General features: G+C 46.4%; 1 long non-coding RNA gene across 3 annotated transcripts in view; it reads right to left on the reverse strand.

Moving 5' to 3' along the window:
* LOC136620054 (uncharacterized) overlaps positions 1 to 22,625 on the reverse strand; it is a 101,646-nt gene that overhangs the window by 55,250 nt on the left and 23,771 nt on the right. For 2 of the 3 annotated variants that reach the window (XR_010791119.1, XR_010791118.1), the window contains one exon: positions 10,092 to 10,233. The exons of the other annotated variant lie outside the window; for it this stretch is intronic. This is a non-coding gene — a long non-coding RNA (uncharacterized lncRNA). The remainder of the gene's footprint in view (positions 1 to 10,091; positions 10,234 to 22,625) is intronic. 3 annotated transcript variants of the gene reach the window in all.

The following is a 22,625-nucleotide window of genomic DNA, read 5'->3' on the forward strand; positions in this document are numbered from 1 at the left end:
GAATGGATGTGAGTCAGACCTGCCCCTGATTGGCTCAGCGCTGAGAGGCAGCAGTCACTCACCCATTCATGAATTCATGAATGGGTGTGTGAGTGAAACCGGCCTCTGATTGGTCAGGCTGTGACCAATCAGAGGCAGATCATTCAGCAGGCGGGGATTTTAAAGCCCCGCCGGCTGAATAGTGCCGAGAAGCAGTTCAGGAGAACCGACAGCGGCTGCGGCTGGACTCCGGCTGCAGCGGAAAGGTGAGTATACAATTTTTTTTTATTTTAAGACATTTTAGGATGAATTGCAGGGAAGGGTTTATATATTTAACCCCTTCCCGTCAATTCACCCCGCGCACGCCTGCAGCCCATTGCTTTCAATGGAGCGGCTGTATTGCCGCTCCATTGAATTCAATGGGCAAACATCGTTCTTCTCTGCCACAGCTGTTACAGCTGTGGCAGAGAAGAATGATTTGTATTCTATATGTTCTCAATGGGGTCGGCGCTGCTGCCGCCGGCCCCATTGAGCGCATATAGAGAAGAGAACAGGAATCGCAGATCGCAGATAGGTGCAATCTGCGATTTTTTGTTCTATAATTTATCAGACGAGCGCATAAAAACCGCTCATGTGTCCGATACCATTGCAAAGCAATGGTTTTATAAAATCGCCGGACGCATGCGCATGCGCAAATCGCGGCTAAAAACGCCCGTCTGACTAAGGCCTTACACACTATATTAATATGTTATGCAACAGCTAACCGAATGGTAACTTGTCGGTCGTGACAATGTCTTGGCATGGTGGCTTCAAAACAGGCAAAGACTTGTTGCCTTGTTAAGCAGGTCAAGGGTTAATGCACCATGTGCAGTCTGTTGGTGCTGTCTGCCTTTGCTGCTTGGATGCATGCTGGATTAGCCATGCCTGGGAGTAAGGTGGAGGTGTGATTTCCTATTCACTCTGCCAGTTTTCAGGTGCAGAGTGGCTATATATTCTCACCCCTCCTGGTGATCAGTGCTGCTTATTCCATTCCATAGTGGAGAACTTGGAGTTTGGAGCTCTGCTGTCGTGGGTGTTTTCCTACTTGTAGATAAGTAGCTACAGGTTTCTTTCCAGTTGGTTTTGTCACTTTTCACTTCTGTTTTTGTTTTGCGTGTCGGTTCATCTCTTCAGGGGTTCCTATAGGGACAATCATGGCCCAAAAAGAGTATCGTGGGGCCGTCTTTTATCGAGGCAATGACCCCGCTTTAGGCAGAGACCCGTCAACTCCCTGCTAGGTTAGGGCCAGGCTTCCTTCCCTCTCCCTGGAGTGGTGCTACTGTCCCACATAGCATGGTGTGCGGCTTTTTCCTACTGTGTGTATGTTCCCTGTTGCCGTGCTGAGTGTTGTACTATTGTGTCGTACGGGCTTTACATCTGGGCTACGTATTTTAATTGTGGTGCGCACTGCTCTCCGGTGCATAGTCTATCTACTAAAGTAGTTGTGAACATCACCCTGCGTCCGTGCTGAGCGTGGTGCTTGTGAGCCACACGGACGTGACAGTCACTTTGGCTAGTTATATAGTGATACATTGTACAATTAGCTGGGGTTCTTCCCATATACTATGTGGTTAAAGGGGTTGTGCCAATATGCACGACTCCATGTCTGCTAACTGTACCAGATTTGGTGGGACAGTCCTGGGATTTGGGGGCTGTCCACCATCCAGGAAAGCAGTAAACATGTCCTGCAGGGGTGACTAGGAAAGAAGTAAAATGAAAAGCAGCCTATACTCACCACTTCCACTCCCTTTGCCATTGCAGTCCACTTCACTCCAGCTTGCTGCTCACTTCTGGGTAGCGTGATCATGCGTTGCCAAGCACTTGATCACTGCCGCCAATCACTGGTCTCAGCTGTACCAATGCTGAAACTGGGGATTGGCAACAGAGATCATGTGATCACAGTGCCTGGAAGGGAGCAGAAGACCAGAATGACAAGAGGAGCAAAAGAGATGAGCGTAGGCTGTTATTTTGTTTAACTTTATAAAAGGGGTATTATCGAGTGGGGACTTACAGGGGTATTATTACTGAGGGGGCATGTGTGAGCAGTAATGAGCAGGGGTATGCCAGGGCATTATTATGGAGGGAGCATGCGAGGACTTTATTACTGAGGGGGCCATACTGTGATATTACTGAGGAGACATATGAGGGGCATGTGGGGGCCATGTTTAGCAGGAGTATGTAGAAGCATTATTACTGAGGGGTCAAACAAGTGCATTATTACCAAGGGGGGATATCTGGCAGCATTATTATTGAGGGGGTCATACCGGGACATTTTTAGTGGGGTGTTATATGGAGGTATTATTACTGAGCGGGCATGTAAAGGCATTTTTACTGAGGAGGTATGTTGGGGCCGTATTGAACAGGGGTATGCAGGGCCATTATTATTTAGGGGGTCATACAGGGACATTTTTACTGAGGGGTCATATGAAGGTATTATTACTGAGCGGATATATGTGGGCACTATTAGTGCGGGGGTCACACAGAGGCATTATTACTGAGAAGGCATGTAGAGGCATTATTACTGAGGGGGTATGTTGTGGCCATAGTGAGCAGGGGTATGCAGGGGCATTATTACTTAGGGGGTCATACAGGGACATTTTTTGTGAGGGGTCATACAAAAGTATTATTATTGGTGGGGCATGCGGGGGCAATACAGAGCTGAGGACTCAGGGGAATTATTACTGAGGGGATATATGTGGGCACTATTAGTGAGGGGGTCACACAGAGGCATTATTACTAAGGGGGCATGTAGAGGCATTATTACCGATGGGGGCATTATTGAACAGGGGTATGTAGGGTATTATTTCTGAAGGGGCACTATTACTCTGAGAGCAACACTAGGGGTACTATTACTATGAGGGGAAATAGAGGTCCTGGCTTAATACCACAAGGGTATGTTCTGTCAATCAACTGCAAATGGGCATGGTTGAAGAAGGAGGTGACGCGAGCTTGGATGATTCCAAGCAGTGTGCCGCCCATTGGACGTTGGTGCCTTATTAGCGCGGGATGATTGTAAACCATGGGCCACGGAGAAATGGAGCATAAAACAAAAGGTAGGACTGAGTTGGTCTATATTCCCGTGGTTAGTATTGTTAGATGGGATACTGTGACTGGCAGATTGACTTTCACATAACGTGATTCTGTAGACAGGACGGCTATATTAGGACGAGCTATTTCTGTTTACCATGCCTTGTGCCCCATGTTGGGCCTATAGCTTAATCCTGAGCGAGGCCCAGATATGTCACTTCCAACCGTATTCCCCCAGAAGCGCTGTGTGTAACGAGTCTTCAGCTGTAATAGTAATTGATGCGGCCGGCCGGCAGCAAAACATGCAAATTACCCTTAAAATTAGCTGCTAAAATCACTGATTATTCCTCGTATAATATCATATAGAAATACATCGAAATGTTCCAGCCTGAGACCCGCGCCGCCTGTGACATCATTAGCAGGACATTAGCGCCAGCTGGATCTGTCTGCTTGTATCCCAGCATTAGGACTGTACATGGAATAAGTCTATCAGTATTAGAGGATTTTCTTATGTTTTCAATGATTGGTCCTAATGTACACGGAAATAGAAAAAAAAAAAACCCGCGACGCTCGAACTGCAGAAAAGGCCCTTCCATGTTTCGGAAATTGCTTTCACTCATCATTGCCTATTCTCCAATAAACCCAACTCCTCTTCCGGGGATGTTCACACGTAGCGCAAATGCAGTGAAACATTCCGTTGCAAATTTGGCGGCATTTCTGCATCAAAAACAGAGTCAAAGTTTGCACCTTCTGTGGGGGGTTTGACAGAAAATCAGCTGCTGATTCCAGAAGATGCCGCGTTCCCTCTCACCTCAAAAGTCGTTGTGATTTTGGCGCTTCTTTCACTGGGCACCTATAGAGCATCAGTGGTCAGGTGTTGCAGAAGTAACCAGCGCCTCTGCGACCGTTAGAGGCCATTGAAGGAAGCGCCGAGGACATGAAGACGTCGGAGGTGAGGAGGAGCGCGGCATCTTCTGATACCAGCTGCGGATGCACAGCTGATTTTTAGTCAAAACCCGCAGCGTTGGTGCAGATTTTGATTCTGTTTTGGATGCAGAATTTGCCGCTACGTTTAAACATACCCTGAGGCTGATTTCGCACAGGAAAGTTGTGAATCACAGCCTGATATGGCGATCGCCAACATGCGATTTCCCCGCATATGTGAGGCATCACTACGGGGAAGTAGCGATCCTCCGCCGCGACTGTCAGGATTGCGGAGTGTCTCCCATTGTTTTCAATGGCATCGCACCGCATGCACCTAGCATGTGGTGTGATGCTGCCGCTGGCCCCAATGCAAACAATGGGAGATGCGATGGCACGCCCAAAGATAGGATGTGCCGCGATTTGTTTCCTGCATCACAACACGGTGCCATGCAGGAAAACATTGATCATGTGTATGACCCCATTCAAAACAATGGGGTTCATATTCGCGCTCAGCCAATTACAAATAGGGCTTAGCTATTCATTCATGAATAGCACTATCTTAGCTATTCATGAATGAATAGCTAAACACTAGCTGTAATTGGCTGAGCGCTCAGCCAATAGCTAAGCACTAGCTGCTATTGGCTGAGTGCTCAGCCAATCAGCACAGCCCTTTCAGGAGGTGGGGATTTTTAAATCCCCGCCTGCTTAAAGTGCTGGAAAGCAGTGTCGGAGAGCCAGCTGGAGGATGCAGGGCCTCCTATTCCCTGCAAAAGGCATCTATTAGTGCAGCCAGAGTGTTCTGCAGAGTGTTCGGAAAACACTGATCTCTGCAGCGCCTCGTGAGAAACGCCTCCGAATGCGAACCTTTAATTCTCCAGTTGTGTAACCAGCATAGTGTAAATTACAATATTTACATGTGATCCAATATACCACACAAGTGGAATAGCGAGTTATGTACGTCCTGATATTATACGTCTTACCGGTAACTGCAGAACCAAAACTATTGACAAACTTTACAAAGTTCACAGCCACACGGAAAAAAAACGTGCACTGTCCACCAGTGAACTGGAGAAGTATCCGACCCAATGTTGGAGTCTCTCTTGCCACAAAAGTAACCCCTTTGGAAATGACCTTTCTCAACATGGGATTTCCATACAATATCGCTAAGGCCGGCTGCACATGGGCATATTAGCATTGCGGAATACGGGGCGGGGTTCCGTAGCAGATACTGTCCATAGAATGCTTTTTACCTGCACAGGAGCGGAAAACAATTGCAAAAAGCGCAGCATGCTCTAATCTTGAGCGGTGTCCACACGGACGGTTTCCATTGAAGTCAATGGAAGCCGTCTGACCCGCAGACCTTCTGCAATGAACACTGCGTAAGGGTCACAGTACCCGTATCATCACCTAGGGATGGTGCGGAAAATCTGTACTGCTCATGTCCAACGGCAAGCCTTCCAGACCATACACAGCGGAAAAAATGAAAAGAAATGACAGGTACGCAGGGTCACCGGCCGGGCACAAGGTCGGATTCTGGTGCGGGAACCCGCGTCCAGAATCTGACCCATTCATGTGCAGCAGGCTTAAGGCTGCTTGTCCACTGGCATTTTTGCATTGTGTTCCCCACGGCGATAATCCAGACGCGGGGAACGCAGTGAACACTTTCCATAGCTTTGCTATGGAAAGCGCAGCCCCCCTGTTAACGAGCGGAGAATCATAGCGATTCTCCGCTCGCGGGCAGCAAATCGCAGCATGCTGCGAATTGCCACGATTCTCTGCAGTTAGCCTATCTGTGAGATAGGCTGACTGTGGAGATCCGTCAGCTGGCTTCTGCTCCCGGGCCGTGGCTCCCGTGGCGGAGATCCACCGTGGATATCGCAATGCCCGTGGACAGGCAGCCTGGGTGTCTCTTGATAATGTTCACTACTTCCTTAGAATGTATAAACACAAAAGAAAAAAAAGGAATATGAGGGCAAACAATTAGTTTATTAACGCTTTCCAATTCAATTTGTATCCTGGTTTTCCTAGGGGGCTTACTCTTTTTCTGCCTTTATACAATGGCGCCATCTGCTGGCTAAAGCCAGTACTGCATGAGGTGACACGTTGGATAGGCTCCGACAGCAGAGAGGCTGGCAATATACAGTAAGAGAACCCCTGACGGACATCTTCCAACATTGGGGCTGTACAGTCTTAAATCATAATGTCTTCAGACGTCAGACAGTGGTTTGGAAAGGGTTAAAGACATACACAAATACGTATCACAAAAACACAAGGAGATAAAAGATAAAACCAAGTACCTGCTGGATAGGGGCTTAAAGTGCATAAGAAATCTAAGTGAAAGACCTCATTAGCGGCTACATCTCGTGTTTTCTCACCCCCTTTACACGGCGGTGGGTATATGCTGCAGTCCAGAATTCTTTAGGCCGGCATTAACACTTTAACAGAGAACCAGCTGACATAATTTAGCAGCAATAGCCGCTGCAAAACTCCCTCGCTCCCCCTCCCTTTGCCAGCAGCTCCCATAGATGCCTATGGGAGCTGGAGGCTGATCATAGCCGAAACATATAGGGCAAGACCTATCTTTTACGGCCGTGTCAAAAGGTCGCCCGGTGTATTTTGATGCCGATGACCTATCTTCACTGGACAAACGTTTTAACGTGGCTAATAATTGCGATGAGCATGAGAGTCTCGCCAGTGTGAAGCGGCCTGAGGGCTTAAACACATGGGTGTGTTCTTGTTCCGTTATGTGGCACTGAAAATTAAACAGACAAAACCAGTGATTTCAATGGTTGCTTTTCCACTGTCGGGATTCTCGCGCGTAAATACTAGGCTCTAGGAACGGTAGGACTTGCCCTATCTGTCTTGCACATAGTTCTCCTACATGGGAGAAAGATCGGGGGGACCAATCTTCCTGCCTATTCTGTGTGCAATAGTGCGGAGTTTGAATAGTCCAAAAAAAAATGCACAACTACACTTGGTAGCGTCGAGCGTATGAGCACATGCGTCCACGTCTTTAAGCCCTAGAAGAAGAATATAGGTCCCAAGGACTCAGTCTACTTGTACATAGGATGAAAGTGATACTACACATCAATAGGAAAGTGGACAAGGTAAAAGCAGAGTGAAGAGCCACATACTAATAAAGTACCAGAATAGAGCCAGAAGGCACCCCAGAAGGCACCCTTGGGACCTATATACTTCTCTGTTAGTGCTCCTTTACACGGCCACTGCGATTCTCCTCAGGGCGTGTTGCGTCGCGGCAAAAATTGCTTGAACGAGAGGCAGCCATGACCAATGCTGCGAGATGCGGCGAGATTATGCTGCATCCCGGAATACCATCGGGCGGGGAGAGAGAGTTTAGCTCTGCTAAACTCCCTCCCCCTCACGGCAATGGGAGGGGGTGGGACAGGGCAGGAGCTAGTGTGTTAATCTCCCACCCAGTCCCGCCCCCTTCCCTTTGCAGGCAGCCAGCAAAGGGCGGAGAGGGGGAGGGAGTTTAGTAGGGCTGCTTCTAAACTCCCTCCCACCTCCCTTTTTGGGCAGCTCTAATAGGCTCTCATAGGAGTCTATGGGACCGGTTGGCGTATTAGTTACACACCAGAAAATCACCCATCTGAACAGATGCACTGGAATCCAATGAATCAGAAGGTCATGATAAAACGCTTGTGTGACTAAAGCCTCGTAGTGAGATTTGTCATGTACTTTAAACCCCTACCCAGTGGATCCTCGGTGTTATCGGAGTTGTCTGTGATAAATATTTATGTATCTCTTCAATAAACTAATTGCTTGGCCTCACAGCGATCATTATTATTATGGGGGGCATTGATTTATAGTGGCAGATATGCCTGGACCCTTTTTTTGGTAAATCCTGCATTCCTTATTATGTATAATATGCTGGGTGGAAAAAGTTACATTGTATTTATTCCTGTTTTCTATATTATTTCGTTTTTGTTTTAAATGTTCATTAACTATTATATCTCTATTATATCTCCATCCCAACAAACAAAAACAAAGACGTCCCGGCCGATGTTGGAGTTTTTCCTTCTTCCATTTTTTGCATTGGGTTTGTGCTCTGAGCGCGCTGTGGACTGGGCGAGCCTGCGAGGGTGAGCTGATTAAACAGATTTGATAATGTACATGGCATACGATAGACTAGAGGGACTTGGGGGGGGGGGGGGGGTAGTATTTGTAGCATATGGGCATAACTGCATTTCATTAAAAGCTATGAAAAACCTTTAAGGGGCAATTTTTTCACTTAAATTAATGAGCTATCCTACCAAAACTAATTGGACACCTGAGCAAGAACCAGAAGTGGTATTTCCTTGCCAGACATTTGCAATATGAATGAAGGGAAATAACAGCTAAAGTGTATCAGACGTTAGTAGAAAGTATGCCATGGAGGGTATCCAGTGTCATTAGGCTAAAGAAGCCCCACTCAGTATTAAAGGATGGAAAATAAATACTTTTAATTATTGCTTAGGTGACCAATTACTTTTGGCAGGATGGTGTATATTGGGCTGACAATCGGTTTTCTAATAGGGTTTAATTAAAAATTTTGCATTGTTTGTCTTCTGCAGCTTCTACATATTATTATACATAGAAACTGCAGTCTAAGTCTCAGTAGGAGATCCATGAGTAAGGCCAAACTCACGGCTTACAGAAAGGTGCCTTTACGTAAAACTATGTAAAACAAAGGAAAGTATTTGATCCTGAAAGGGGTTGTATAGTATAAGAAAAAGGGGGCTTTTTTTCTAGCAACAGCACCACTCTTGTAACTGGCAGTTTATGGAATTGCAGCTCAGCTTCATTCAAGTCAGTACGAACCATAGCTTATGAAGAAAAAGGCCCCGCTTTAGGAAAAAAATAAGACTTTTTGTGAATCACATATTGTACAACCCACTTAAAAGGTGTTGAATGGGAATTCAAAATGGCTGCTGTTCCTGCTGCCTGTGAGAAACTCACCTAGCATAGGTTCAATACATTTCTAGATTGGAACTGCAAGGGGGGGGGGGTTTAGTGTGAGGCGGCATGTAGCCAGTAGCCCCAACATGGCCCCTCCTCCAGTCTAGACATGTGTTCAACCCATTCTAGGATGGGTTTCTTAATGGTTACATGGATGGTGGCCATTAAGTTGAATTCCTGGACAACCCCATTAGGTCTAAAATTAGTCTGCTCCTTAGATGGAATATGCTGCTCTATGTATGAAGCTGTATCCAGTTGGTGTACCATTCAGGTTCAGCAGGCCGGTGGTGGCGGTGTCATGGTCTGGGGGAATATCTTCCTCACATGATCCAAGACTGTTGGTCAATCCTTGAATGGTGAACACTACAGGGACTTGTTAGGTGACAATCTGCACCCATATCTTCAGGAAGTCTTCCCCGACCACATTGCCAACTTTCAATAGGACAACGCTCCATGTCATTGAGCTCGGATCACTAGGGAGTAGTTGGAGGAACACAACACTGAATTCTCAACATTGCCTTGGCCACCAAACTCACCGGACTCTAACCCTATTGAACATGCTCTGCTCACACTTATCCACAAAATGTGTATCAACTGACAGAACTGCTGCAGCCGGCATCGGTTGAGTTGAGTATGGAGGACGTCCATCAAATGGTGGCATCTTCTCCCAACGTCTGAAAGCCAAGATTGCCCAAAAAGGTAGATCAACCCCTTTTTGAGTAGGTGTTCCTAATGCAGTGATCAGTCGGTGTAGAAGGAGATTCTTGAAATGATACGCCCCTTTTAAAGATTTAAGCCCCATTAATTTTCTAACTATATTTCTATATCGTATCACCGTACAGAACGAAGAGTTAAAAAAAAGGCGATGCCGAGTTCCCTGTATTTACCTTTGATTGAGCTGAACTTTACAATGTAAATTACAACCTGCGATTTGGGCATTTCTTAATGACATCTTGCTGGGAGAGAACGGAGGAACTGTTTATCAACTTTATATACTCACAGTTGCTGACAATCTAAATGGTTTACAGTTTCCTGTGTGTTAGTATTTATCATGGCTCTACATCTGTAGACTTCCAGAGTATTGTGCTACTTTCAAAGACATATTTACTTATTCTACAGAACAATAAGTTACATAAATCATCCAGTTTCCACTTTCTGCTTACTTCTTGACTTGCATCAAATTCTCCTGCGACATAAATCTTTACTTCGGCGTGCTGCTTCAAAATAATACTTCTAAAATCCAATAAAACAGGATATTAAAGGCACCGAGCCTCACAGCTGAACCCGACTACTTCTGGGTGATACCTAGAAATGGAATCAGAACAGTCAGCAAACTGGTGACCCAACAGGAATCAAGATGTAAAGCATAAGTCTGCTATTACGCAAGCGGTAGGAGTAGCCACTAGGATTCTATGCAGCGGCCGACATATTCCGGACCGATAGATAGTTCCTGGACTATCCTTGCGGGCCGGCGTGAAAGTGCTTGGCGCTATATTGGTCTGGCCGCGCGCTTTCACGACGCGGGAATACGGCCATGTGCTCTTATTCATTGGAATCCAATGCATCAGATCGTAGCGTATATCGTCCGGCCGTGAAAACAGCGGCCGATATACGCTTGTGTGAAAGAGGCCTTAGGCTGCCTGATTAGAAAGCAAGATACAATGTACATACTTAAAGGGAATTTCGGGTATTTACTACGGATGTCCTATCCTCAGGATAGGTCATCAACAGTTGATCGGTGAAGATCCGTTGCTTGGGATCCTCCTGCTCGCTCTCAGTACGGGGAGTGATGCCTTCTTTTACACTTCCGGGTCTGACCGCAATGCCAGAAGTGTAATGAAAGACATCGGTCCATCAATTATTCCTCCAGCCATGACCACTGATGTGGATATCTAGCCCCGCCTCATTGACAGCAGGCCAGAGGATCAGCTGATCGGCAGGGATCCAGGGCATTGAACCCTGCTGATCAACTATGTATGGCTTATCCTGATGATAGGCCATCAATAGTAAATGCCTGGATTATCCCTTTAAAGGGAATGTGTCATCAGGAAATGACCTCTTGTACAAATAAACTTTTTGTATTAAACACATTTTTAAGAAGTTTTTTATTTTTGATATCACATAGTAACACAGTATGTAAGGCCTAAAGAAGACACATGTCCATCCAGTTGAGCCTATTTTTCCCACAATGTTGATCCAGAGGAAGACAAAAAAAAACCCAATGGGATAGATGCCAATTCTCCCCATTTAAGGGAAAAAATTCCTTCCTGACTCCAATCTGGCAATCAGAATAATCCCCGGATCACCGACCCTTCTGAATGATCAGTGATATAACATGTAATATTGTAAATCTCAAGAATGGTGTCCAGGCCCCTCTTATACTCTGCTAGTGAGTTCATCATCACCATGTCCTCCAGCAGAGAGTTCCATAGTCTCACTGCTCGAAGGCTGCCTGTCCACGGGCGATAAATTGCCCGTGGATCACGCACTGTGGAGCTTTTCATAGCGTTGCTATGGAAAGTGCAGCCCAGCGTCCACGAGTGGAGGATCATAGCAATTCTCTGCTCATGGGATTTAATTCGCAGCATGCTGCAATTGCCGCAATTCTCTGCAGTGAGCCTATCTATCAGATAGGCTCAACGTGGAGACCTGTCAGCGTGGAGACCTGTCAGCGCCCCCCCCCCCCCCCTCCGCTAGCGATATGAACAGGGGGACTTACAGTAAAGAACCCTCTTCTTTGTCATGTAGAAACCTTCATTCCTCTAGACGTAGAGGGTTCCCCCTTGTTACAGTACTGCGTATATTTAGATGATGGGAGAGATCTCTGTATTGTCCCCTGATATATTTATACATAGTTATTAGAGCGCCCCCTTGTTACAGTCCTAGGTATAAATAGATGATGGGAGAGATCTCTGTATTGTCCCCTGATATATCTATGCATAGTTATTAGAGCGCCCCCTTGTTACAGTCCTAGGTATAAATAGATGATGGGAGAGATCTCTGTATTGTCCCCTGATATATCTATGCATAGTTATTAGAGCGCCCCCTTGTTACAGTCCTGGGTATAAATAGATGATGTGAGAGATCTCTGTACTGACCCCTGATATATCTATACATAGTTATTAGAGCGCCCCCTTGTTACAGTCCTAGGTATAAATAGATGATGTGAGAGATCTCTGTATTGTCCCCTCATATATTTATACATAGTTATTCGGTTGCCCCTCAGCCGTCTTTTTTCTAAACAAACTAACCCCAAATTTGATAACTTCTCTGGGCATTGTAATGCACCCATTCCGTTTATTACTTTAGTTGCCCGTCTTTGTACCCGCTCAAGCTCTTATATTTCCTTCTTGAGTACGGGTACCCAAAACTGTCCACAATATTCCATGTGCGGTTCGACCAGTGACTTGTAAAGAGGAAGAACAATGTTCTCAACATGTTCCCTAGACCTTTTTTAAAGCACCCCATGATCCTTTTTGGCTTGGCAGCAGCTGCCTGACACTGGTTGCTCCAGTTAAGTTTACAGTTAGGCTGGCTGTCCACGGGCGTTGCAAAGTCCCGCGGCAGACCTCCGCCGCGGGAGCCGCCGCCGCCGAATCTCCGCAGGTCAGCACTGAACGGCAGCTGTTTAAACTGCACGATCAGTGATGAGCTTCATAGCTCATCTTTTATGCAGCATAAAAGATGAGCAATGAAGTTTATCGCTCAGCTTAAACAGCTACCATTCAGTAGTGAACGGCCGCTGTGTTATGTGAATGGAGGGGGGCGGGGGAGCGAGCGGAGAGAAATCTCCTGGACTGCCCCACCCTTGCCCGACACTCGTCCTGTGTAAATGGGGCGTTATTCCTATAAGGTAGTAACCGCCTACAGTAAGTTATTAGGATGGTTTTAAGCCTTTCTTATTAAATGTTCGTACTCATATCTTTGAGGACATTATTCCATTCAATAAGGTTAGGGGCATCACTGAGTAGATCGAACTTGGTCTTCCAAAGTTTAATATTTTCGTGGCTCCCCTATAAAACTCTCTTGAAAGACAAGTAGAAATGTATTACATTATGGTCACTCTTTCCTAGGTGACCCCCAATCTGCACCCTTGTTATTCTGTCAGGTTTGTCGGATGCCCCAGTTACAGTGGGAAAGTGTCAAATAAAATTTTTTTAAAAAGTATGTGAATGTCCTTCAGAGGTCTTACATGACGTCATGGGGGACATAGATGGTAAAAAAACATAATTCCATACATCAGTAAAACAAAATTACAGAATAAAACAACAATACATACATAAGAAAGAAAATAACCGAAAACCAACGCCAACCATAACCATCACTATAAGCGCCCTGTAAACCAAAACCGTACATACTATATATCAAAACGTCCAAAACAAAATGAGGACCCCGTTCCCATACTCGATTTTAGCATAAATATACTAATTTAAAAAAATAGCTATAAATGTTGAAAAAAAACACATTTTTTTTTATCTTTTTACCCCTAATAAAACTAAAAATGGGAAAAAAAATCTGCAAAAGTGATATTAATAAAAATGCCCTATATGTCACAGAAGAAAAATGCAGCAAAAATAATTTGGGTTGCTAAAGGAAAAAAAATTGGGCAGTTAAACCACCACAAAACAGCCTGGTCCTTAAAGGGTTAAAGAGCCATGATGTTTAAAAAGAAAAAAAACTTAAAATCCTGCAGTTCTCACACTGACCAGTAAGTCTAATAATAATATGACACTTCCTGTCCGGTAGAGAAACTTCTCAGCAGTCATCTCATTACCATCACAGGCAGGATTACAGTGAAAGGTAACATCTATATGTAGATAACACAGTATGCACCATTCATACTAAGTGATGTCTGAACTCATCTCCCTGCATAGGTGACAGAGCATGCCCACAACACTCTACCATAGAAGTCAATGAGTCAGATCATGTTTGCTGTGTGAAAGGCCCATGAAGCTGATGTAAAGCATATTGCTAAATGCTGTTAACTGCAGCTCAGGAAAGATGTTTGCCCCCATAGTCATGTGTTTGTACAGACAATAGAATAAAAAAATGAATAATTAAAAAGTAAAAACAAACTCTAATCAGTTTACAAACAAGAAAAATCTTTCCTTTTGACTAGTAAAAAAAAATATAGATGATCTATTCCCTTTAAAGGGCAGTTTCATTCATGATTGATATTACCATCCATACTGCAGTAGACTCTCATAGGCTGCAAGTAAGGATATTCTTTCATACAGTGTAGGATTTGCTAAACACCATTTTTTAAGTTCTGACTTTTGCCTTCCTCAAAATAGAGTGCAGATTTAATATTCTCCTTAATGTTGGTGGAGCTTTCTTCTGAGTTATGCACTTTTAACCCTTTCTAATCCCATCCCCCCCCCCCCCCCCCCTCTGCATTACTGTTAGGGCTGGCCGGGGCAGATAGTCAGGGATCCACTGGAGGGACGTACCTCTTGAGGAGTGATTTGTGGAACACCCTGTGGATTCTCCACGTGTCCGGTAATGCCAGCTCGTATGCCATAGGACTAATCACTTTAGTGACAGGGAAAGGACCCACAAATCGGGGAGCCAGCTTCAACGAAGGAACCTTTAACTTCAGGTTCTTAAAAGACAGGTACACCAACTGGCCCACAGACAAAGGTTCAGAGATAGTATGTGTACCTCTACTCCTCCTCAGCACCGCATCCCTGGACTGCTCCAAGTTGCCCTGCACGTTCTCCCACACCTCCCGTAGGTCCTGAACTTGAGCGTCAGCAGACGGATTGTTAGAGGAGGAGGGGAAGGACACCGATAACCTGGCATTAAATCCAAAATTACAGAAGAATGGAGACACACCAGACGCCGAATGTGTATGATTATTGATAGCAAATTCAGCCAACGCTAGATAATTGACCCAGAGACTCTGACAATCACTCACATACATTCTGAGGTACTGAACCAGTTCCTGGTTCATCCGTTTCGTCTGCCCATTGGACTCCTTGTGGAAGGCAGAGGAAAACGACAATCCAATACCGATATTCTTACAAAATGCCCTCCAAAACCGGGCAACAAATTGGACTCCCCAGTCGGAGACCATATCATTAGGGACCCCATGCAGGTGCACAATTCCCTTGATAAATATGGTGGCTAACTCAGGTGCAGACGGAAGCTTCTTAAGAGCAGTAAAATGTGCCATCTTGGAAAATCTGTCGACGACCACCCAGATGACCAAGCACCCCTGGGACTCTGGCAGGTCGGTAATAAAATGCATAGACAGATGGGTCCATGGCCTCTCTGGAACAGGAAGAGGACAAAGCTGAGTCGTCTCCGTACACCCTTCCCTCGAGCACAAATAGGGCAGGACTTGACAAACTCCCTGACGTCCCGAGACATTTGTGGCCACCAATAAAAACAGCCACATAACTCCATGGTGCCTCGGACCCCAGGATGCCCAACTAAAACTGACGAATGAACCTCCTCCAATATGAGGAGCCGCAAGGCACGGGAAACAAATAGCCTCCCCTCGGGAAGGCCTTGAGGAACTTACTGCTGAGGTGTCAGACGTAAGAGCGCCGACAACCACACCCGGGCCCAGAATACTCTCTGGCTGAGGCTCCTCTACCTCGGGGGCCCCCAAGCTGCGCGACAACGCATCAGCCTTGACATTCTTGGACTCAGGCTCATATGTGACTACAAAATTGAAACGCGAAAAAAACAATACCCACCTTACCTGACGAGCGTTCAAGCGCTTGGCAGACTCCAGATAAACCAGATTCTTATGAACCATAAGGACCATAATAGTATGACGAGCGCCCTCTAAGAAATGTCTCCACTCATCAAATACCCATTTGATGGCCAATAATTCCCTGTTGCCAATATCATAGTTGCGTTCTGCCTGATTGAACTTTCTGGAAAAGAACGCACAGCGTTGAAGACCAGGTCGCCTGCCCCCAAACCATGCTCAGATGCATCCTCTTTAATGATGAACGGGCAATCTAGCTCCGGCTGAGCCAACACCGGTGCTGTGGAGAAAGCCTTCTTGAGAAGTGTGAAGGCCTTCACTGCCTCCAGCGACCAGGAATCGACCCTAGCCCCCTTCTTAGTCAAGTCAGTCAAGGGTTTGGCCACCACCGAAAAGTTCTTAATGAATTTCCGATAAAAGTTTACGAACCCCAAAAAGCATTGTAGCAGCTTTAGGTTGGAGGCTTGGAGCTTGGAGAACCAATGGGTCCCAACAACCTGGTTGAGGAGGTCAGGAATAGGGGGTAATGAGTACTGGTTTTTGATGGTTATCCTATTCAAGGCTTTATAATCAACACAGGGCCGGAGGCCACAATCCTTCTCCACGAAAAGTAACCCAGCCCCTGCAGGTGATTCAGAAGGACGTATATGTCCCTTGGCGAGACTCTCAGTAATATACTCCTTCATAGCCTCGTGTTCAGGGACAGTTACATTATATATTCCCCCCTTAGGGATCTTGCTCCCAGGAATAAGATCGATCTTGCAATCCCATTCCCGCTGCGGAGGTAATGTCTCAGAAAGTTGTTTGGAGAACACGTCAGAAAAATCCTCAATATACGGAGGTAACCCCTTTACCTTACACTCTGTGGAATGCACCTGGACGGAGACTAAATGCTCATGGCAACCTTGCCCCCACTGTACTAGTTCAGAGTTGGACCAATCAAACTGTGAGTTGTGCTGCTGGAGCCAGGGTAACCCAAGGACTAAATCCACGGAAAGGCTCTTCATGACTAGGAATGAACACACCTCTGAATGTAGCGCTCCTACAGAAAAAACTAGATCCGGAGTTTTCTTCCTGACTAACCCCGCTGCTAACGGAGTGGAATTGATACCCGATACCCGGATGGGAGGATTCACTGGTAAAAGACATGCAGACATAGATTTGACAAAATCAAAGTTAACAAAGTTCGCGGCGACCCCGAATTAATGACGGCCCAACCATTAAGGATATAAGCATTATACGAAATAGAGCACAGCACTAACAATTTAAAACATTCCGGAAGTACCTGAGCTCCTAAGCGATCCTTCTAGACCTCAGCTAGGAGTGGACATTTCCCGACGGCTGTTTCTTGGGGCAGATGGCAACCCGATGACCTGTACCTCCACAATAGAGGCATAATCAGTTCCTGAGCTGGAATTCCTTGCGCTCCTTTGGGGACAAGGAGCCCACTTCCATTTCCTCGACTCCGTTGGTGGCTGAGGTCCAGGGCAGAGTCTCGGACTGGATCCCGGTCGGTTCGAACTGAGTCTTGCGTCGGGCCCTAAGACGATGGTTGGCCTTTATCACGATAGTCATAGCCTGTTCTAAGGTCTCGGGTTCCGGGTGCGACAACAACAGATCTTTAACAGACTCAGACAACCGAGTCAGAAACAATTCTTTCAGAGCGCGGTCATTCCATCTAGATTCCACACAAAACTGCCGAAACTGGGAGCAGAACTCTTCCGCAGAACATCCTCCCTGCCGAAGACCTAATAGCTTGCTCACAGCGTATCCCACCCTATCTGGCTCGTCATAAATCTGCCCAAGGGCCGTAAAAGAGGCATCAATAGATTGGCGGGGCTGTGAGTCGGAGGGCAACGAAAATGCCCGGTTTCGAGGGTCGCCTCTCAGGCGAGAAATTACAATGCCTACCCTCTGGTACTCTGAACCCGACGAGTGGGGGCGTAATTCAAAATATAATTTGCATGCTTCTCGGAAAACGAAGAACGTCCTATGGTCACTCGAAAAGACGTCAAGTAGCGCAATTTTGGGTTCAACCTCCGAGCCCGGGGCTGCCGCAATAGGTACAGGACAGGAGTACCAGCAATGGTCTGCTCCTGATGCTGGAGCCGAGTGGACAGATCTTACACCAACCCAGTTAACGTTTGCACCTGATTAGCAAGACCGCAACAGCCCCCATATCAGGGTTCAAACGGGAAGGTTGAAACAGGTTCTCAGCCACAATATGGCCAGTGTTTATCTTAGGGCTGGCCAGGGCAGATAGGGATTCCCTATGCCAACCCGCTACTTGCCCCGCAGGGCTAAGCCCCAGGTCGACAATTGGGCGACGGTCTCTGCGCTGCACTAGTATCAGGGAGCCAAGGAGGGACTGGGAAACCAAAAGGTGGGAACCGTGTACCGACGAGGACAGAGAGGTGCAAACCAGAGAATTGTCAGGTAACCAGCCAGGTCAAAACCCAAAGGTCACGAGCGAGGTACAGGAGGGTAAGGCAGAAGTAAGGTCAAAAAACAAGCAGAGGTCTAAGCACAAAAGTCAGGTCACAGAATGCGGTTGTAGTCAGGACTGAGTCAAAACAAACACTGGCACAGAGGTCTGGGCCAGCAGGGTTTATATGCAGACCTACCCCACCCAGAGGGGCGGAGATAAGTCACCTGATGACTGGAGGGAGTCATAAAAGCACCTCTCCCCGAAAGCGCACACTCACCCAAGCACTGCGCGGCCGACCAGCGGACCGGCGTGCCCGCGCTGGACGCGAGACGAGCTGATGACCGGCGCGTCCAACCACGAGAGCAGGGGAACCCTGGACAGAGCCACCAGCCCGGGTCCTAGCCACGCCAGGAGGAGCAGCCCGCACAGACCAGACCCCGGCGCCCCCAGTGGTAACCCTCTTTCTGACAATTATATAGCGCTAATTGACCACTATGTAATGTGTAAAGGAAAAGTCAGGAGGGGTTAAAAACCCTTTCTGCCTTCTCCTCGGGGGTCCTTGATGAGGACCAGTGCAGGAATGCATCTGCACCCGATGTGTCTGACAAGCGGGTGCAGATGCATTTCTGCACTGCAGTTGCAGACCTGTTTCGACATCGGAGCGATAGAGCAAGCTCATGATGTCGGAACAGGTCAGACATTGGAGTGGAAAGGGTTAATAATTCGTTAAGCGGATTGGAGGAAATTAAGTGGCAACTATTTTAAAGGTGTTTTAACACCTGTCAGAGTAACAGGGTTTACGGGTCCGACAGTCACCAATGTGTTACGAACAGCATCCAAGGGCAAACCACAGGGTCAACTTATTTCCAGCTCTCCAGATCTGCAATCGTGTAAGACAGACCCTAAGGCACGGCGCGGCACACTCCAGCACACTTTGCTGCTGCCACTGACCATTTCTGACAGGTAGGTCAACCACCTTGGTTTCCACCAGCCGACACATGGTTAACACACTTCAGGGTTATGGATCGCTTAAAGCACCAAGGAAACACATTAAATAAAGTTTAATTCTATAAAGGGTTAGCTGTGTTTTAAGTAAAAAAAAAAGGCAATATTTACAGAAGGAGATACAAATACACACAAACAATAGAAAATACCAGTCTATGAGGTTGTTTCCAATAGTTCTTCGGCGAGGAGCATGCGGAAGGATGGTCAGTCTGCCTGTAGATGCCACTCCTGGGTCTGACAATGGGGTGAAGATCCCCCTTTGGTTTTAAAGTACCTTGGAGTACCGCCTCCGACGTGCTCCTCATGACACCACCAAAGACAGGTTAAATAGATGCACAGATCTTCCAGATGGAAACCAAATGTAACATGTTGGCCATATTTCCCTAAGAGGCACTACAATAGGGGAGCTGTGGCCACCATGCTTCATATCATGAGTTTACCTGTGAGTGGATACCAAACATGATATGCGACAGATTATTAGCTTCGCAGATATGCAATTCTGTGGGTTGCAGCGGTCACACAGTGATGGGAGTGATTGCACTTCGTATTGAGTACACTCATGGTTTCGAAAATATAAATGCTGTGGAGCTGGGACCATCAAATGACACATAATCCCATTATTAATTCTTTCTTTGTCCCATCTCAGTTGAGGGAAATTGTAGTCAGCAAGTCTGGAGGATGTGTATTGGAGGGAGACAATGGGATTTCCTGCAAATGGCTAATAGTACTGGGCTCCCTATATGGAGAAGAGAGGTCTTATGAGCCCCCTAAGGCTCCTGGGCCCGGGTGCAACCACATCCCCTGCATCCCCTATAGTTACACCAGTGACTACTATAAAAAGTTTATTTGCTAGTCCAAAAAGAAGCAGATGGGATCAAAAGTCACTCTAGCATAGGTGTGAAAGGCAGACTTTAGTTCTCAGACCAAAATGTTGAGTGATCACATCACCAACAACAAAGCCATTCTTTTGCTATTCACAGGATAGGGGATAAAATTCTGATTAAGGGCGCCCACCCACTGGCGATTTTTTTTTCTTTGCGTTTTTTCTCAAGAGCAATTAGAATTGAATGTACTCCTGTCCACTGGCGTTTTTTTTGGCGTTGCGTTGCGTTTTTCACGCACGAAAATCGCAAACGCCAGTGGGTGGGCGCCCTAAGGGCGCCCACCCACTGGCGATTTTTTTCCCTGCGAAATTCGCAGCATTTTTTTCTCTGCAGGGGTCTATGGGACTTGTAATGTTAAAATCGCGATCGCGCAAAATCGCGATTTTAACATTACAAGTCCCATAGACCCCTGCAGAGAAAAAAATGCTGCGAATTTCGCAGGGAAAAATTATCGCCAGTGGGTGGGCGCCCTAAGGGTGCCCACCCACTGGCGTTTTTTTTCACTGCGAAATTCGCAGGTTTTTTTTTTCTGCCGGGGTCTATGGGACTTGTAATGTAAAAATCGCGATCGCGCAAAATCGCGATTTACCGCGATATTGCGATTTTGCGCGATCGCGATTTTAGCTTTGCATGTCCCATAGCCCAAAGACCCCTGCAGAAAAAAAAAATGCTGCGAATTTCGCAGTAAAAAAACGCTAGTGGGTGGGCACCCTAATAGTGTTCCGACTGCTGACACACCCAGCGCTCCTGAGGATGTGCCTCTACATGCCCCATGGGATTGGAGCGGTGGTGTGCATGTGTGACCACCCGTCTATTCACTTCTATGGATAAAAGCAGAGATCGATGTCCTCAACCATTTCTGTGATTGGAGTGGTGGTCACACATGCACACCATTGCTTCATTCACATGGGGCATTTTTGGGGCGATAATCTCAGGGTTTCTGGGGGTCTTGGGTCAGACCAGCGAACAGACATTTATCCCCAATCCTGTGAATTGTTACTGCCCCAGAGCATGAATATTCCAATCAATAGTTACAAGTTTTATATAAAAGCAATGCCTGTTAGACCCGGACAGGGACCTTCTTCAGGTTACAGAAATTAAACATTTATCCATTGATTGGAATATTTCCCATGGCCCGTTTTTTTGGAGTTGATATAAGATGTTCTTATGCATCTCTGCTGCTGTTATCTTTGGAGCTGCCAAGCTGGATGCAAGCAGCAGACATAAATATTTCCTACAAAATCACTGGTAAGTGCTGTGCTTTCCCGCATAGCGTATATAGTTTAGCGTATAGGCATACAGTGAACTTATGTATTCTCTTATTTACAACATTGTTGCCTATGAGGCGCTCTTCTATGCTGTCTTTCCTGTACTGCATTGGGTCAATGCTCAGAGACCCCCAAAAATCCATCTGCTATAATACAATGAATTAGTAGACAATAAGAAGGGGAGAGGTGGGTGGGGGATGCAGCTGCAGTTTCACACTCTATGTGCCTATATGACTGCAAATTGTAATGGGGGAAGACATGGGGAGACATTTAAATGGGTCATCACTAGAGATGAGCGAGCACCAAAATGCTCGGGTGCTCGTTACTCGAGTCCAACTTTCAGTGATGCTCGAGAGTTCGTTTCGAGTAACAAACCCCATTGAAGTCAATGGGTGACTCGAGCATTTTTGTATATCGCCGATGCTCGCTAAGGTTTTCATTGGTGAAAATCTGCAAAACCCAAGAAAGTGATGGGAACGACACAGAAACGGATAGGGCTGAGGGGCTACATGTTGGGCTGCATTTCAGGTTCCCAGGTCCCACTATTCAGCCACAATAGCGGCAAGAGTGAGACCCCGCTATTGTGGGTGTGAGTGAGAGCTGCCTCTGATTGGTCAGGCTGTGACCAATCAGAGGCAGCTCATTCAGCAGGTGGGGATTTTAAATCCCCGGCTGCTGAATACTACTCAGAGCAGTTCAGGAGAACTGCTGCCGGCCGCGGCTGAACTCTACTGGGTGAGTATATATATATATATATATTTTTTTTTATTTTTACACATTTCTGGATGAATTTCAGGAAAGGGCTTATATTTTTAAGCCCTTCCCGAAAATTCATCCGCACTCGCCGGCAGCCCATTGCTTTCAATGGAGCCGGCTGTATTGCCGGCTCCATTGAATTCAATGGTCAGTGCTCGTTTTATCGAGAGGAGTACCGCGTGGTGCTCGTCTCGAGTAACGAGCATCTCGAGCACCCTAATACTCGAACGAGCATCAAGCTCGGACGAGTATGCTCGCTTATCTCTAGTCATCACACCAGTTGGCACTATCACTAAACAAGGAAGAGCCTATCTACCTGAAGAGAGAAAATGCGTATTTCTGAAAGGCAAAAAAATGAAAAATTATCTAAATTCACAGGTTTTTGAAAACCTGGTTGGTTGCTGAGTTGCTGATTTATTTCTTAGTGCATTTTATAGTGGTTGTTTTCTGCTGCAAAGCTCCAAATCCCCTGGATAGTGCATTGATTAATATGAGGTGATAAAATGTTGTCTCTCTGCATCCACCAGTAGGGGGAGCTCATGACCTTACTGCATACTGCTAAAGGGGTTTTCCATAAGCTAAGTCCTTGATCAGTGAGGTTCCCTCAGTCAGGAACCCCGCCGATCAATTTCTTG

Source organism: Eleutherodactylus coqui, chromosome 3, assembly GCF_035609145.1.
Source record: "Eleutherodactylus coqui strain aEleCoq1 chromosome 3, aEleCoq1.hap1, whole genome shotgun sequence".
Lineage (NCBI taxonomy): Eukaryota > Metazoa > Chordata > Amphibia > Anura > Eleutherodactylidae > Eleutherodactylus > Eleutherodactylus coqui.